Source organism: Bos indicus, chromosome 5 (assembly GCF_029378745.1).
Source record: "Bos indicus isolate NIAB-ARS_2022 breed Sahiwal x Tharparkar chromosome 5, NIAB-ARS_B.indTharparkar_mat_pri_1.0, whole genome shotgun sequence".
Taxonomy (NCBI): Eukaryota; Metazoa; Chordata; class Mammalia; order Artiodactyla; family Bovidae; genus Bos; species Bos indicus.
In genome coordinates this window covers 100,999,560-101,018,959 of record NC_091764.1, presented here as the reverse complement: position 1 = coordinate 101,018,959, position 19,400 = coordinate 100,999,560, and positions in this window count along the sequence as shown.

Below are 19,400 nucleotides of genomic sequence, written 5' to 3'. Positions count from 1 at the left end.
GTCTTTGCGTCTTGGCCGAGAGCCTTTGCGGTGTCCCTCAGGTCTGACGTCTTAGCCGCGTGTTGAAGCCCTACCCGTAGTGAGAACTCGGTTCAGATCACCAGTGACTCTGGGACTCACCCTCTTGAGAAGGAATTCCTTCGTCCTTCGAGTGCCCGCTGGTTGCTCCTATCATCTTCAGGCTGGCTTCCTTCTGCTCGGATTCCTCCGTTGCATTTGCCTCCCTCCGTCTTGGCGGATGGGGACTAGATTTTGAGTTATACTCGGCGGAGCTTGAACAGCGTTTTGAATGAAATAAAAGAAGCCAACACTTGCGTAGCCCCGCGGTGCCTGGCACTGTTGGAAGTGCTTTAGACGAGAATGAATTCACCTCCAAGCTCACCTTAATGAGGAAGTACCTTATCCCAATCTTACAGATGAATAAATTAAAGGCGATGGAGGTTAATTGACTTAACCTTGGGCTCCCCAGCTCTTGTGGAGTTAGCATTCAGTTTTCATCGTTTAGGGGTAAATTAGTTGTGTGCTGCTGCTGCTAAGTCGCTTCAGTCGTGTCCGACTCTGTGCGACCCCATAGATGGCAGCCCACCAGGCTCCCCTGTCCCTGGGATTCTCCAGGCAAGAACACTGGAGTGGGTTGCCATTTCCTTCTCCAAATTAGTTGTATACGTGTATAGAATCCATCCTGAGTTTGTTTTACTGGGGCATTCAGTTCAGGCTAGGTGGCGTATTTGGGTTGGGTTTGGATGTGTCTTTTAAAAAATATTGAAAGATGAGTTGCTTTCTGGTAATAAAAGTAACTTGTAATCAGAAAACACAGTACTATTAATCAAAAATCCATAAAGTTACCACGAGGTTGTGTATTTCCTTCATGAGGGTTATTCCTTTCCTCTTTAAAAAAAAAAAACAAAAACTCAAGTATTTCTTCATATCATGAAATTTACAAATACATTTTTAAATGGTTGTATAATTAGCTGCATGGATTGCCAGTCATTTAAGTCATTTCTATTGATTTGACCTTTTCAATTTATTCAAGTTTGGGGGATGCAGCAGGGAAAAAAAGCAAAAATCCCCTTTACAATGAACTTTAATTCTAAAATTGATGTTCATTTGTTGGTCATTTCAGAAGTCTTCCTCTTGGTCATTTCCCAGAGTAGTGTTGGGCTGGAGGGAGAGAAGTGTACATGTGGGAGGTGGAGAAAGGTACTGAAATGCAACTGAGTAGGGCTTCCCAGTCCCCACTCCAGTACTCTTGCCTGGAAAATCCCATGGAAGGAGGAGCCTGGTGGGCTGCAGTCCATGGGGTCGCTGAGAGTCGGACAGGACTGAGCGACTTCACTTTGACTTTTCACTTTCATGCATTGGAGAAGGAAATGGCAACCCACTCCAGTGTTCTTGCCTGGAGAATCCCAGGAACGGCGGAGCCTGGTGGGCTGCCGTCTATGGGGTCACACAGAGTCGGACATGACTGAAGTGACTTAGCAGCAGCAGCAGCAGTGGCAGCAGCAGTGGCAGCACCATCAGCAGCAGCAGGGCTTCCCAGTAAAGAATCCGCCTGCCAATGCAGAGGACATGGGTTCAATCCCCAGTTGGTAAGATCCTCTGAGAAGGAAATGGCAACCCACTCTGATATTCTTACCTGGGAAATCCCATGGACAGAGGAGCCTGGCAGACTACAGTCTATGGGATTGCAAAAGAGCTGGACAGAACTTAGAAACTAAACAACAACAAAAGTGGAATAATTTCTTCTTCAGGAGTGGGGGCAAGGGATAACTTCCTTTTCCATCCAGTTGCAAATGACCTGGGTCACTCCCTGCTTCTTCGGCTCAGGGGCCTTTCTGGGAGCCATCTGTCAGAACTGATCTCAAGGATCTTGTCAGAGGTACAAGTTGAAGTTAGAGGTTATTTTTTGCCTTCCTGCTCTGGGCCTGTAGCTCTTCATTAGCAAGGATGCTCCCCACACTGCACCACATCCATCCTCTCCTCCCACACACAAAGTAATGGGGTCTACTAATGGGATCTAATAAACTAGTTTACTTTGTTTAGAAAGTGGTTTTATTCACATATACACATGACTATACATAGAATAGATTACTAATAATAACCTACTTAATAGCACAGGAAGCTCTATTCAGCACTCTGTAATTACTTATATATGCAGATGACAACACCCTTATGGCAGAAAGGGAAGAATGACTAAAGAGCCTCTTGAAAGTTGAAAGAGGGGAGTGAAAAAGTTGGCTTAAAGCTCAACATTCAGAAAACTGAGATCATGGCATCCGGTCCCATCACTTCATGGCAAATAGATGGGGAAACAATGGAAACAGTGGCTGACTTTATTTTTTGGGCTCCAAAATCACTGCAGGTGGTGAGTGCAGCCATGAAATTAAAAGACGCTTATGAAGCAACTGACAAACAACTAATCTCAAAAATATACAAGCAACTCCTACACCTCAATTCCAGAAAAATAAATGACCCAATCAAAAAATGGGCCAAAGAACTAAATAGACATTTCTCCAAAGAAGACATACAGATGGCTAACAAACACATGAAAAGATGCTCAACATCACTCATTATCAGAGAAATGCAAATCAAAACTACTATGAGGTACCATTTCACGCCAGTCAGAATGGCTGTGATCCAAAAGTCTACAAGCAATAAATGCTGGAGAGGGTGTGGAGAAAAGGGAACCCTCTTACACTGTTGGTGGGAATGCAAACTAGCACAGCCACTATGGAGAACAGTGTGGAGATTCCTTAAAAAACTGGAAATAGAACTGCCTTATGATCCAGCAATCCCACTGCTGGGCATACACACTGAGGAAACCAGAAGGGAAAGAGACACGTGTACCCCAGTGTTCATCACAGCACTGTTTATAATAGCCGGGACGTGGAAGCAACCTAGATGTCCATCAGCAGATGAATGGATAAGAAAGCTGTGGTACATATACACAATGGAGTATTACTCAGCCATTAAAAAGAATTCATTTGAATCAGTTCTAATGAGATGGATGAAACTGGAGCCTATTATACAGAGTGAAGTAAGCCAGAAAGAAAGACACCAATACAGTATACTAACATATATATATATGGAATTTAGAAAGATGGTAACAATAACCCTGTATACGAGATAGCAAAAGAGACACTGATGTATAGAACAGTCTTATGGACTCTGTGGGAGAGGGAGAGGGTGGGAAAATTTGGGAGAATGGCATTGAAACAAGTATACTATCATGTATGAGATGAGTCGCCAGTCCAGGTTTGATGCACGATACTGGGTGCTTGGGGCTGGTGCACTGGGACGACCCAGAGGGATGGTATGAGGAGAGAGGAGGGTTCAGGATGGGGAACACATGTATACCTGTGGCGGATTCATTTCGATATTTGGCAAAACCAATACAATATTGTAAAGTTTAAAAATAAAATTAAAAAATAAGTAAATAAATAAATATACTGTGGCAGGAAAATAAATAAATAAATAAAAGACGCTTGTTCCTTGGAAGGAAAGTTATGACCAACCTAGACAGCATATGAAAAAGCAGAGACATTACTTTGCTAACAAAGGTCCGTCTAGTCAAGGCTATGGTTTTTCCAGTGGTCATGTATGGATGTGAGAGTTGGACTATAAACAAAGCTGAGCACCAAAAAATTGATGCTTTTGGACTGTGGTGTTGGAGAAGACTCTTGAGAGTCCCTTGGACTGCAAGGAGATCCAAGCAGTCCATCCTAAAGGAGATCAGTCCTGGGTGTTCATTGGAAGGACTGATGTCAAAGCTGAAACTCCAATACTTTGGCCACCTGATGCTGACTCATTTGAAAAGACCCTGATGCTGGGAAAGACTGAAGGCAGGAGGGGAAGGGGACAACAGAAGATGAGATGGTTGGATGGCATCACTGACTCTATGGACATGAGTTTGGGTGAACTCCGGGAGTTGGTGATGTACAGGGAGGCCTGGCGTGCTGTGGTTCATGGGGTCGAAAAGAGTCGGACACGACTGAGCGACTGAACTAAAGTGAACTGATCTGAATGACCTATATGGGAAAAGAATCTAAAAAAAAGTGGATATATGTGTATGTATAACTGACACTTTGCTATACAGCCGAAACTAACACAACATTGTAAATCAACAATACTCTGGTAAAAAGTATTAAGAAAGTGATTCCAGGAGGTTCTTAAAATCAAATGCTAAGGATGCCTCTTCTTTCCTATATGCAGAAAAGGGAAGGATGCTTGAAAGAGCTAGGTATTCTGAATCCTTCCTTCAATTCATTGCTTTGAGGTCGTGTGTATATGTCAATAGAACTGCTTTCTAAACAAAGTAAATTGAGATGGGAACTTCATTGGGAATGCCTTTTTTTAAGCTCTCAACAGGTTTGTTCTGTATGAATTCTGTGTAATGGATTTTTCTATGGTTTCACTATCAAATATACTCTATTATATTTTCTGATCTGTTCAGTGATCTTTCAAAATTTGTTTGGTAGCTTCTCAGTCCCATTATACATCATGTATTTAATTTGCCCTCTTGAACCAGATTTCGATCTTGAACTTTTATTGGTGCTATCCTTTTAAAAATGATCATATTTAACATATTTCAAGAACTAAATATATAATTTTCAATTTTAATATAACTTAAAATTTTTAGAAGAGATGCAAGAATAGTACAAAGAACTCTTGCATAGACTACCAGATTCACCAAGTGTTTACATGTTGCCCCATTTGCTTTGTTAGTCTCTCTCGTGCTTTTCCATCCTCCCTACACACACAGGCATACACGTTTATTTTAAACAATATGAGGGTAGGTTCCCCTTTACCACTAAGTATTACTGCTAAGTACATCAGTGTGTATTTCCTAAGAATAAAGACATTCTTATATTAGTACAGTATAATTATCAAAATTAGGATCTATAGCACTTTTTTCCCTTTCCCAACCATGGAAACCAAGTCAGAGTGACACATTGCAATTAGTTGTCATTTTTCTTTATCATATTTGACCTTGACATTTTGAAAAGTACAGGTCACTTATTTTGTAGAATGTCTCTCATTTTGGTTTGGTCTGATGTTGCCTCATGATTTAGGTATGCATTGCTTGATAGGACTAAGAGAGAAATATTGTGTCACACTCAGGATCCCATCAGAAGACAGACACCACATAAGGGATTTTTAAGGAAAAATTTTGTGTAAAGAATTGTTTCTTAGTAAAAAATAATTACTAAAAGGGGTGAGAGAGGACTGTAATAGTTGTGCAGAAGTCAGAACTACAAAATATAGCTACAGCCTTGAGGGCTGAAATTGAGTTAACAAGAAAGCGACTTAGAAACCTAAGGTAAGTGCTACCTTGCCAACCACATGGGAGAGATTCAGACCTTTGAAAAAAGAGTGTGGTTCCTGCCACAGGAATTTGCAGGTGACTGATGATATGACAGAAAAATTGCCAGAGGGCTTGGGTCACTAGGTGAACTGTCAGTGGGAGCCTCTTTATGATGGCTTCTTTGTCCTTTTGACTGGTCCCTGTAGTTTTTTGAGCAGTTTTTTTACTTTTGGGTATATAGATGTTCCATGTGGGTCTTGAACTTTTCTTACCCTAGTATCAGTCATATCTCAAAGGGGGCCTGGTTCCTTTTAGTGGAGAAGGGTATTGAGAAACTGAGATCTGATTACAGTGCATGTTTATTGTTACTTGTGATCATTGCTTTTGCCTTTCTCAGAAGACAGGAAATCTATATATCTTGCCAAAGGTGAGAAATCATCACCAATTATATTCAGTATATTTATATGTTTGCTCATACATGAGAAAAATACAGGAAGTAGTTTTATAGCTGGTAAAGAAAGTCTACTAATTAGAGTTCAATATTTGTTTAAAGCTTTATTTTTTGTTGTTGCAGTAAAATGTATAAATCATGAAATTCACAACTGTTAAGTATATAATTCAGTGAATCTTGATAAGTGCATCACAACTATCAGTTCAGTTCAGTTGCTCAGTTGTGTCTGACTCTTTGAGATCCCATGAATTGCAGCACGCCAGGCCTCCCTGTCCGTCACCAACTCCCGGAGTTTACTCAAACTCATGTCCATTGAGTCGGTGATGCCATCCAGCCATCTCATCCTCTGTCGTCCCCTTCTTGTCCTGCCCCCTATCCCTCCCAGCATCAGAGTCTTTTCCAATGAGTCAACTCTTCACATGAGGTGGCCAAAGTATTGAAGTTCCAGCTTTAGCATCAGTCCTTCCAAAGAACACCCAGGACTGATCTCCTTCAGAATGGACTGGTTGGATCTCCTTGCAGTCCAAGGGACTCTCAAGAGTCTTCTCCAACACCACAGTCCAAAACCATCAATTCTTTGGCGCTCAGCTTTCTTCACAGTCCAACTCTCATATCCATACATGACTACTAGAAAAACTATAACACCCTCTAATCCAGATTTAGAAAAATTTCATCACCCAAGATAATTTCTTCATGCCCCTTTCCAGTCATTTCTCCTAGGCCTAGAGGCTCTGAAATTTTTACCATAGATTAATTTTGTCTATTCCAGAATTTCATATAAAATTGAATTATATATTGGGTTGGCCGAAAGGTTCATTTGTTTTTTTTCTGTAAGATGGCTCTAGTAGCACTTCAGTTCAGTTGCTCAGTCGTGTCCGACTCTTTGTGACCCCATGAATTGCACCATGCCAGGCCTCCCTGTCCATCACCAACTCCTGGAGTTCACCCAAACTCATGTGCATCGAGTTGGTGATGCCATCCAGCCAACTCATCCTCTGTCATCCCCTTCTCCTCTTGCCCGCAATCTCTCCCAGCATCAGGGTCTTTTCCAATGAGTCAGCTCTTCACATGAGGTGGCCAAAGTATTGGAGTTTCAGCCTGAGCATCAGTCCTTCCAATGAATACCCAGGACTGGTCTCCTTTAGGATGGACTGGCTGGTTCTGCTTGCAGTTCAATGGACTTGCAAGAGTCTTCTCCAGCACCACAGTTGAAAAGCATCAATTCTTCAGCGCTAAGCTTTCTTCACAGTCCAACTCTCACATCCATACATGACCACTGGAAAAACCATAGCCTTGACTAGACAGACCTGTGTTCTCAAAGTAATATCTCTGCTTTTTAATATGCTATCTAGGTCATAACTCGGAGAAGGCAATGGAACCCCACTCCAGCACTCTTGCCTGGAAAATCCCATGGATGGAGGAGCCTGGTGGGCTGCAGTCCATGGGGTCGCTAGGAGTCGGACATGACTGAGCAACTTCACTTTCACTCTTTACTTTCATGCACTGGAGAAGGAAATGGCAACCCACTCCAGTGTTCTTGCCTGGAGAATACGAGGGACGGGGGAGCCTGGTGGGCTGCTGTCTCTGGGGTCGCACAGAGTCAGACACGACTGAAGCGACTTAGCAGCAGCAGCAGCAGTAGCAGGTCATAACTTTCCTTCCAAGGAGTAAGCGTCTTTTAATTTCATGGCTGCAGTCACCATCTGCAGTAATTTTGGAGCCCAGAAAAATAAAGTCTGACGCTGTTTCCACCGTTTCCCCATCTATTTTCCATGCAGTGATGGGACCAGATGCCATGATCTTCGTTTTCTGAATGTTGAACTTTAAGCCAACTTTTTCACACTCCTCTTTAACTTTCATCAAGAGGCTTTTTAGTTCCTCTTCACTTTTTGCCATAAGGGTGGTGTCATCTGCATATCTGAGGTTATTGATATTTCTCCCGGCAATCTTGATTCCGGCTTGTGCTTCTTACAGCCCAGCGTTTCTCATGATGTACTCTGCATAGAAGTTAAATAAACAGGCTGACAATATACAGCCTTGATGTACTCCTTTTCCTCTTTGGAACCAGTCTGTTGTTCCATGTCCAGTTCTAACTGTTGCTTCCTGACCTGCATATAGGTTTATCAAGAGGCAGATCAGGTGGTCTGGTATTCTCATCTCTTTCAGCATTTTCCAGTTTATTGTGATCCACACAGTCAAAGGCTTTGGCATAGTCAATAAAACAGAAATAGATGTTTTTCTGGAACTCTCTTGCTTTTTCCATGATCCAGCAGATATTTGCAATTTGATCTCTTGTTCCTCTGCCTTTTCTAAAACCAGCTTGAACATCTGGAAGTTTACAGTTCACTTATTGCTGAAGCCTGGCTTGGAGAATTTTGAGCATTACTTTGCTAGCATGTGAGATGAGTGCAATTGTGTGGTAGTCTGAGCATTCTTTGGCATTGCTTTTCTTTGGGATTGGGATGAAAACTGACCTTTTCCAGTCCTGTGGCCACTGCTGAGTTTTCCAAATGTGCTGGCATATTGAGTGCAGCACTTTCACAGCATCATCTTTTAGGATTTGAAATAACTGGAATTCCATCACCTCCACTAGTTTTGTTTATAATGATGCTTCCTAAGGCCCACTTGACTTCACATTCCAAAATGTCTGGCTCTAGGTGAGTGATCACACCATCATGGTTATCTGGGTCATGAAGATATTTTTTGTATAGTTCTTCTGTGTATTCTTGCCACCTCTTCTTAATATCTTCTGCTTCTGTTAGGTCCCTACCATTTCTGTCCTTTATTGAGCCCATCTTTGCATGAAATGTTCCCTTGGTATCTCTAATTTTCTTGAAGAGATCTTTGGTCTTTCCCATTCTATTGTTTCCCTCTATTTCTTTGCATTGATCACTGGTGGAGGCTTTCTTATCTCTCCTTGCTATTCTTTGGAAGTCTGCATTCAAATGGGTATATCTTTCTTTTTCTCCTTTGGCTTTAGTTTCTCTTCTTTTCTCAGCTATTTGTAAGGCCTTGTCAGAAAACCACTTTGCCTTTTTGCATTTCTTTTTCTTGGGGATGATCTTGATCAGTGCCTCCTGTACAATATCATGAACCTCCGAGTCTATCAGATCTCTTCCTTTGAATCTGTCCCTTCCACTGTATAATCATAAGGGATTTGATTTAGGTCATACCTGAATGGTCTAGTGGTTTTCCCTACTTTCTTCAATTTAAGCCAATTTTAAATTAATTTTTTTTTTGTATAATTGAGTCAAGGTCAGTTTTTTTCCCATGTTGATATATAGGTCTTCCAGTAACATTTGTTGACTTTTCTTTCTCCTTAAGTTGCTTTGTACATTTGTTGAAAATCAGTTGACTGTATAAATGTGGTTCTATTGCTAGACTTAATTCTGTTCCATTGATCTTCTTGTTTATTATTATGCCAACAATACGCTGTCTTGATTCTTCTAATTTTATAAGTCTTGAAGTAAGCTAGTGTAAATCTTCCTTTTATTTCAAGATACAGAAATATAATAGAATTCTATATCACCAAACTACTATTTAATAGAAAAATCTGTAATCACTTTTAAAAATCCAGATGTATATCAGAATTATCTTGGAATTTTTTTGAAAAATACAAATGCCCAGGTATTATAGCTTTTTCCCTCCAAAACTCCAGATATGTTTCTAACGAGCAGCCATGTTTAAAAACAACAGGACTATATGATGATCTTTATTTTTATCTAGCTTGTTTCACTTTTTTTATTTCATATTCAGTAATCCCATTTTAGTTTATGTTTTCCAGTTTCTCCATCTATTTTTTTTTTATGTTCTTTCTCAAGACTTTATGAAGCATAGTAGAAAAGCTTTTGTATACATATATATAAATAGTATGTATAAGATATATTTTAGAAAATTTATGAATTTTTGCCTAACTAAAAAATTTATGATATTTTGATTCCACTTACTTGACTTAGTATGAATAGAATGATAGATGTCTAATTAAAAAAATATATGCAAGAAGCAACAAAGGTTTACTGTATAGTACAGGGAACTATAGTCAATCTCTTGTAATAAGCTGTAGTGGAAAGTAATCTTAAAAATAATATATGTGTATATGTTTAATTGAATCACCTTGCTCTGCACCTGAAGCATTATAAGTCAACTATACTTCAATAAAATATATATATTAAGGAAAAAAAGTTTATCAGTCAATAATCTTATCAAAGAACCAAATTTTGGTTTTGTTAATTTTTCTATTGATTGGTTTTTAAAATTTCTATTGCTTGGTTTCTATTGCTGCTTGATTTCAGATTTTAAAATTCTGACCTTTCTTCTGCTTACTTTGGTTTTAATTTGCCCTTCTTTTTCTATTTTCTTAAACTTGATTATTTATTTAAAGTCTTTCTGCTTCTGTATTCACTTATAGCTTTAGAATTCCCTCTAAGCCTCTGTTTTAGCTGTGTTCTACAAATTTTCCTATTGTGTTTTTATAATAATTAATATTTTCAAAATTTGACCCATGTATTATTTAGAAATACATGCATTTTTTTTTTTTTTTAGATGTACAAAAAGTCACCTTAATTACTCTGTGCTGTGGATAGTTGCTCAGTTGTGTCTGGCTCTTTTTGACTCCATGGACTGTAGCCCTCTGTCCATGGGGATTCTCCAGGCAAGAATACTGGAGTGGATAGCCATTCCCTTCTCCAGGGGATCTTCCCAACTCAGGGACTGAACCCAGGTCTCCCACATTGCAAGCAGATCCTTTGCTGTCTGAGCCACTAGGGAAGCCCAAGAATACTGGGGTGCCTATTCCTTCTCCAGGGGACCTTCCTGACCCAGGAATTGAACTGGGGTCTTTTGCATTACAGGCAGATTTTTTTACCAGCTGAGCTATCCAGGAAGCCCATGATTGGCATATATCATTGTGTAAATTTAAGGTGTGCAACCTGATGATTTGATACATATTTATGTTGTGAAATGATTACCACAGTAAAGTTAATTTCTAAATCAGTCAGCTCACATACTTACCTTTATTTTTTTATGACAGGAATAACATTTAAGATTTACTCTCAGCAAATTTGAAGTATACAATACAGTGTTGTTAGGTATAGCCACTATATTGTACTTTAAATCTCTAGAATTTATTCATCTTGTAACTGGAAGCTTGTACCTTTTGACCAACATCTCTCCATTTCTCCTTCCCTGGTCCCTGACAGCCACTGTTATACTTTCTCTTTCTATGAGTTCGGGGTCTATCCATGTTGTCACAAGTAGCAGAATTTCCTTCTCTTGTTTTATGGCTGAATGATATAAAGATCTTCATGACCCAGATAACCATGATGGTGTGATCACTCACCTAGAGCCAGACATCCTGGAATGTGAAGTCAAGTGGGCCTTAGGAAGCATCACTATGAACAAAGCTAGTGGAGGTGATGGAATTCCAGTTGAGTTATTTCAAATCCTAAAAGATGATGCTGTGAAAGTGCTGCACTCAATATGCCAGCACATTTGGAAAACTCAGCAGTGGCCACAGGACTGGAAAAGGTCAGTTTTCATCCCAATCCCAAAGAAAAGCAATGCCAAAGAATGCTCAGACTACCATACAATTGCACTCATCTCACATGCTAGCAAAGTAATGCTCAAAATTCTCCAAGCCAGGCTTCAGCAATAAGTGAACTGTAAACTTCCAGATGTTCAAGCTGGTTTTAGAAAAGGCAGAGGAACCAGAGATCAAATTGCCAATATCTGCTGGATCATGGAAAAAGCAAGAGAGTTCCAGAAAAACATCTATTTCTGTTTTATTGACTATGCCAAAACCTTTGACTGTGTGGATCACAATAAACTGGAAAATTCTGAAAGAGATGGGAATACGAGACCACCTAACCTGCCTCTTAAGAAACCTGTATGCAGATCAGGAAGCAACAGTTAGAACAGTTAGAACAGACTGGTTCCAAATAGGAAAAGGAGTACGTCAAGGCTGTATATTGTCAGCCTGTTTATTTAACTTCTATGCAGAGTACATCATGAGAAACGCTGGGCTGGAGGAAGCACAAGCTGGAATCAAGATTGCCAGGAGAAATATCAATAACCTCAGATGTGCAGATGACACCACCCTTATGGCAGAAAGGGAAGAAGAACTAAAGAGCATCTTGATGAAAGTGAAAGAGGAGAGTGAAAAAGTTGGCTTAAATTCAACATTCAGAAAAGTAAGATCATGGCATCTAGTCCTATCACTTCATGGCAAATAGATGGGGAAACAGTGGAAACAGTTTAGTCAATTGAACTGAACTGAACATACATGCATACATACGTATATGTATATATAAATGTGAGACAGATATATGTCTTACATTTTCTTTAACCATTCATTAATTGATGGACACATGTTATTGCCATGTCTTAACTATGAAAAATGATGCTGCAGTGAACATGGAGGCACAGTATCTCTTTGAGAATGTGACTTAATTTCCCTTGGATATGTCCCCAGAAATGGAATTTCTGGATCATATGGTAGTTTTATTTTTAAGTTTTTGAGGAACCTCCATACTGTTTTTCGTAGTGGCTGAACCAATAGTGTTATTCTGTTACCTTACTAAAAATATCATTCTGTTGTCTTTCTCTTTTTTGGTTTCTGATGAAAATTCAGCTACCATTCATGTCATTGTTATCCTTTGTTAATGTGTTATTTTAGTCTGACTGCTTGCAACCTTTTCTCTTTATCCTTGGTTTTCAGCAGTTTTATCACATTATTCTTTAGGTGTGATATTCCTTTTATCCTCATTGGGATTCATTTTCTCATAGCTGTTAAGTTTTGCACTATATTTGGGGATTATTTGACCATTAATTCTTCAAATTCTTGTGCTTCTCTATTATATTTCTCCTGTATTTCTAGAACCTTATAAATATAGCACTTACATTACACTACTTGACATTATCCTACACGTCACTAAAACTCTGGGAACTCAAGAGAAGTTCATTTCTTCCTCTTTTCTTCATATTAGATAATTCTTAGCAATAGATCTTCACATTCACTGACTTTTTCTTTTGTTCTCTCAAATTTGCTGTTAATCTCATTTAAAAAAAAATGTTAAAGTAAAAATTTGTGGATTTTTTTTCTGTTTTAGAATATTCACTTGGTTCTATTTTATAGTTTCTACTTCTCTGCTGAACTTCTTCAAAGTTTCAAAGATAGTAGAAAGCATTCCTTTACACCCTTCACCCCACTCCCCCAATGTCAACATTTAAATAATCATGGTACATTTGTCAAAGCCAAGAAATAAACATTGCTACATTATTATTAACTAACTCCAGGTTTTCTTTGAATCTCACCAGTTTTCCATTATTATTTTTTTTCCTACTCCAGGATGTAACCCATTTACATTTAGTTTTTTACATTTGCATTTAGTTTTCCTTATTTTGTAGTTTTCTCTGGTGTTTTATGTGTTATGACCTTGATGAATTTGAAGAGTAGTGATTAGATATTCAGAATACTTCTCTTCATGGGAAATAGATGGGGAAACAGTGGAAACAATGTCAGACTTTATTTTTTTGGGCTCCAAAATCACTGCAGATGGTGATTGCAGCCATGAAATTAAAAGACACCTACTCCTCAGAAGGAAAGTTATGACCAACCTAGATAGCATATTGAAAAGCAGAGACATTACTTTGCCAACAAAGGTCCATCTAGTCAAGGCTATGGTTTTTCCAGTGATCAGGTATGGATGTGAGAGTTGGACTGTGAAGAAAGCTGAGCCCGAAGAATTGATGCTTTTGAACTGTGGTGTTAGGGAAGACTCTTGAGAGTCCCTTGGACTGCAAGGAGATCCAACCAGGACATTCTAAAGGAGATCAGTCCTGGGTGTTCATTGGAAGGACTGATGCTAAAGCTGAAACTCCAATACTTTGGCCACCTGATGCGAAGAGCTGACTCATTGGAAAAGACCCTGATGCTGGGAGGGATTGGGGGCGGGAGGAGAAGGGGACGGCAGAGGATGAGATGGCTGGATGGCATCACGACTCGATGGACGTGAGTTTGAGTAAACTCTAGGAGTTGGTGATGGACAGGGAGGCCTGGTGTGCTGCGATTCATGTGGTTGCAAAGAGTCGGACATGACTGAGCGACTGAACTGAACTGAACTGAGAATACTTCTCAGACTGTAGTGATTTGATTATTTTTCATGTTTGTCTGATGTTAAGGGTTTTGGTGAAATATACTTTAGTGATTAGGTGTCTTTCTCATTGCATCATGTTCAGGTGCATGATATCAACAAGACATCTCTAATGGTTCACACTTTTAACCCTGTTCATGGGTTTCAGTTGTATATGCCAGGTTTCTCTGACATAAAATTACTGTATTTCACATCCATACCTTATTATTCAGAAGTGAGTCGCTAAGTCTTGCCAATGCTCAAGGGGAGAAGGAATAAATTGCACATCATGAGGCAGGAATATCTCCATATATTGTTTGGAATCTCTGTAAGGAAAGTTTTAACTTCTCCCCCATTTATGTATTTATTCAGTTATTTATTTAAATCAGTACAGATTTAGAGGAGTAACAGCATGATGGCAGAGAAGGAGAGTCCAACCTCTGTCCTTCCCACAAAGAACAACAATTAGACAGGTCTCTACTAACAAAAATTGCTCTGGGTGACCTCAGGAGTTCACTTAAGAAGCATTAGCAACACAATAGAGCCAAAAACTTGAGAATAACCATGAAAAAAAAATGGTAGGAAAAACAGTTTCATTTTGCCTGCATCATTCCTTCTTTATGTATATGAAGGAAGTCAACTTCATGTTTATTAATCAACTAATTTCTGACAAAGGAATCAAGTCTGTACAATGGAGAAAGGATAGTCTCTTAAATAAATGATATTGGGAAAACTGGATTGTTTTTGTTGTTAGCTGCTAAGTCATGTCTGACTCTTTACAACCCCATGGACTATAACCTATCAGGCTTCTCTGTCCATGGGATTTCTACATGCAAAGGAATGAAATTGCCCCCCCCCCCCACACCTTTTTTTTTTTACACCATGCACAAAAATGACTCAAAATGGATTAAAAAATTAAAAGTAAGATCTGAAACCATGAAACCCCTAGTAGGAAACATAGGGGGAAACCTCCTTGACCTTGGTCTTGGCAATGAGTTTTTTGGAATATACACCAAAAGCACAGGCAACTAAGCCAAAATAAATATGTCGGACTACAGCAAATCTACCTGGAGAGGGAAATGGCAACCCACTCCCGTACTCTTGCCTGGAAAATTCCATGGATGGGTGAGCCTGGGAGGCTACAGTCCATGGGGTCGCAAAGAGTCGGACATGACTGAGTGACTTCACTTTCTTTCTTTCTATAGTTCCTTTTGGAGGAGGAAATGGTAACCCACTCCAGTGTTCTTGCCTGGAGAATCCCATGGACAGAGGGGCCTGATGGGGCTGTGGTCTATGGCGTTGCAGAGTCGGACACGACGAAGCAACTAACACACACACACACACAAAATCAAACTGTTTCTGCAGGGCAAAGAAAAATCAAAATGAATGGAAGTGTAAATTTGTATAATCACTATGAGAAAGAACATTGAGGCCCCTCAAAAAATGAAAAATAGAGCCACCATATGATGCAGCAATCCCACTTCTGGGTATGTATCCAAGAAAAAATCACTATTTCAAAGAGATACCCGCACTATTATGTTCTTTGCAGCATTACTCAAAATGACTATGATATGGAAACAGCCTTTGTGTCTGGTGATAGATGAATGAATAAAGAAAATGTGAGATGTATGTATAAAAAGGAAAATTATTCAACTTTTAGAAAGAAGGGAATTCTGCCATTCTGCCACAGCATAGATAAACCCAGAGGATATTATCTATGTGAAACTGTCTGCAGAAAGACCAATCTCACATGATCTCACTATTTGAAACTAAAAAGGTTGAACTCATAGTAACACAGGGTAGAAAGGTTACCAGGGATTGGTGGGTGGAGGAAAATGGGAAATATTGATCAAGGGTATAAACTTTCAGTTATAAGATGAGTAAGTTCTTGAGACCTAATGTATATCATAGTGATGACCGTTTACTTGAAATTTTCTAAGAGAGCAGATTTCAAGTGTTACCACCACTACACAACACACACACACACACACATGTTAACTATTGGAGGTGATGGATATTTTTATTAATTTTATTGTAATTATTTCACAATGAATACTTATATCAAAACTTTCACATTGTATATCTTAAACGTATACAATCTTTATTTGTTGAGAATAAATAAAAATAAGTTGCTGTGGATTCATAAATTCTTTTTTTTTAAATTCCTGGGTTATAATGCAATACATCCAATACTTACAATATAATCCAATTAATTTTATTGCTCTTAATTGTTTCATTTTGGATTTCAGGAGCTTTTCCAGCACTAAAAGACTGAAAGATGCTCCAGGTTCATCTTGTGTATTTTCCATCCTGGGCCTAGAATTAGTCATTTCCTCAAGGAGCCCTGGTTCTTATGTTGCCTTCCTTTTTTCCTTCTTCCTTTTTTTTTTTTTAAAAACATCTTAACCATTTTAAAGTTTGTCGGTTCAGTAGTGTTAAGTATTGTTATGGACTGACTATTTGTGTCGCCTCCCACCCCCAAGTTCATATGCTGAAGGCTTAACCTCCAGTGTGGCTCTATTGGAGAAGGGCCTGTAAGGAAGTAATAATTAAGGTTAATGACTTCATAACAGTGGGGTCCTAATCTGAGCAGCTTAGTGTCCTTATCAGAAGAGACAGTACAGAGCTCCCTTGCTCTCTCTCTTTTGTATACCTGCACAGAGCAAAGGCCATGTGAGACCATAGTGAGAAGGTAGCTGCTGCAACCCAAGGTGGGTGGTCTCACTAGACCCCCAGTTCTTCAGGCCTGTTAATTGTGGATTTCCAGTGTCTGTAACAGTGAGAAAATAAATTTCGATTGTTTAAGTCTATGGCATTTTGCCATGACAGCCTAGGCAGACTAATACAAGTATATTCACATTGTTATGTAGCCAATCTCCAGAAGTTTTTCGTGTTGCAAAACTGAAACTCTTAAGCCATTAAACAACAACCCATTTCTCCCCCTCCCCAGTTCCTGGCCACCACCAATCTATTTTCTGTTTGTATGAATTTGAATGTTTTGGATACTTCATACAAGTGGAAAGAATCACAAAGTGTTTGTCTTTTTGCAATCAGTGTATTTCCTTTCTGCCTGCAATGCAGGAGAGGCAGGAGATGTGGGTTCCATCTCTGGGTCAGGAAGATCCTCCCGAGGAGGAAATGGCAACACACTTTTCTTGCCTGGAAAATTCCATTGACAGAGGAGCCTGGCAGGCTATAGTCCCTGAGGTTGCAAAGAGTTGGACAAGAGTGAAGCAGAAACTAAACTAAGGCCTTCAAGGTTTATCCATGTTATGGGATGTGACAGGATTTTCTTCATTTTAAAGACTGAATATTATTTCACTGTATGTGTTTGTTGGGGCCCAGGGTAGACTACCCCCAAATGTGCCTCAGTGGCACATTGATTATTCTCAATTAAAGTTACTTAAGAAATGGCCTATTCAAGAGTGACTCTGTGGCCTTCCTCTCTGTCTCCCTGAAAGCAGGAAGTAAGCCTCTTCTGTGAAAGGAGTGCTTCCCACCTCTGGAGGTACTGATAGAAGTCCACCCTTATCACCAAAGACAGAATTTGGGGCCAAGAATCTCGTATAAACAAACTTGTTACTTCTTTTATTTATTACCCCAGTGCCCAACTCTGTCTATATTCTTCACTGATTGGTCACTCAAAACCCAAGTTTCTTTGCCTTGTCAGCTCCTCACAAATTTATTGTTTCTTTGTCTGCGAAATATAAAAGCTGCCTGCTTTGGTCACCTCTTAGGTCCCATTTCTATGAATCCTCCATGTTCATGAATTAAAATGTTTTTCTTTCTCCTGTTAATCTGTCGTGTCAATTTTATTATTAGTCCAGCCACAAGTACTCTAGAGGGGTGTGTGTGGGGGATTTCCTCCTCCCCAACATATATATAGACCACATTTTGTTTATGTTGTCTTCCTTTTAAGGGCATCAACATTCATTCTCAAAGGCAGCTCAATTATTGGTGGATCTTTTTGTCCGGTTGTGCTTTGTTTTTTTGTTTGCCCTGGTCAGCACTGCACCACCACTGGTGCACGACCACAGAAGTTCATCTCAGCAGGGACCACAGAGTCTTGTTCTATCTGTGCATCTGGCTCTCGGCCAGGGACTTAGAGGATGAGCTCACATGATGGCTTTTGGACACCTTTCTCTGTGCCACTTTCTCATGTCAGTCACCCTGATCTGCAAATTCCAGGTATGTGAAAGACTGAAGGCAGGAGGAGAAGGGGACGACAGAGGATGAGATGGTTGGATGGCATCACTGACTCAATGGACACTGACTCAATGGACATTGAGTATGAGCAAACTCCAGGAGATGGTGAAGGACCAGAAGCCTGGCGTGCTACAGTCCATGGGGTCGCAAAGAATCAAACATGACTGAGTGACTGAACAACAACAAGCAGCTCAAGACTTGGATCTCTGCCTCCTCAGCTTCATGAGACTCCTGCTCTATTTTAGGATTCATTTTCCTGTTTTGGGCCGGAAAGTGGTCCTCGGCAGAATACCAGAGTGACCTTAGCGCTTACCTTTGTGCGTTGTGTTCTCTCAAGGGTCACAGTGCTGCCTGATCCATCCCTGAAAACAGCTGCCTCATGTATTTTGTCATGTAGAGTGTTTTGGCTGAAGGCCAAGTCCAGTATCACTCTGTCCCGGCCGGAAATAGAATTTTATTAGTTTTTAATTACTATGCTCTCCCTGTTTCTCTTCCCTCGCTTCTGTCTTTATACATTCTGACTTGGTGACCTTATCTATTCCTGGAATTTAAGTTCCCTTTTATTGTCTTTAACTTTTTATTTCAATTTCACCTATTTGAAATAAATTATCGATACCAGTCAATCCTAAAGGAAATCAACACTGAATATTCATCGGAAGGACTGATGCCGAAGCTGAAGTTCCAATACTTTGGCCACCTGATGCAAAGAGCAGACTCTTTGGAAAAGACCCTGATTTGGGGAAAGATTGAAGGCAGGAGGAGAAGAGGGTGACAGAGGATGAGATTGTTGAATGGCATCACTGACTCAGTGGACATGAGTTTAAGCAAACTCTGTGAGATAGTGAAGGACAGGGAAGGCTGGCGTGCTGCAGTCCATGGGGTCGCAAAGAGTTGAACACGACTGGGCAACTGAACAATAGCAGCTGACACCTTACTATGTAGTTACTTAATTTATTCCTCTTTGTGGTTGTCTCAGCATATAAAAATAAGAGAACAAGGAGAGAAAATTAAATGAAATTTCTTGCCTGTGAAGGGTAAAGATTAAATCATAATTGGGAGAACGTTTTGGGGAACACAGAGGTATAACACACTCACAGAACATATATCTGGGCAAGAGCCCATTTCTCCTATAATTCCAGCCACATGCAAACCAACCTCCCATTTCTCTATCTTATACCACTACCCAAAGCTCCAAGGAACAATGAGATCAGTCCCATTTGGCATGCCTCTGTTTTCCTTTTATTTATTTATTTATTTTTTCATCTGTTTTCTTAAAAGGGAACGAGCAAATATAAAATCTGAAATAAAT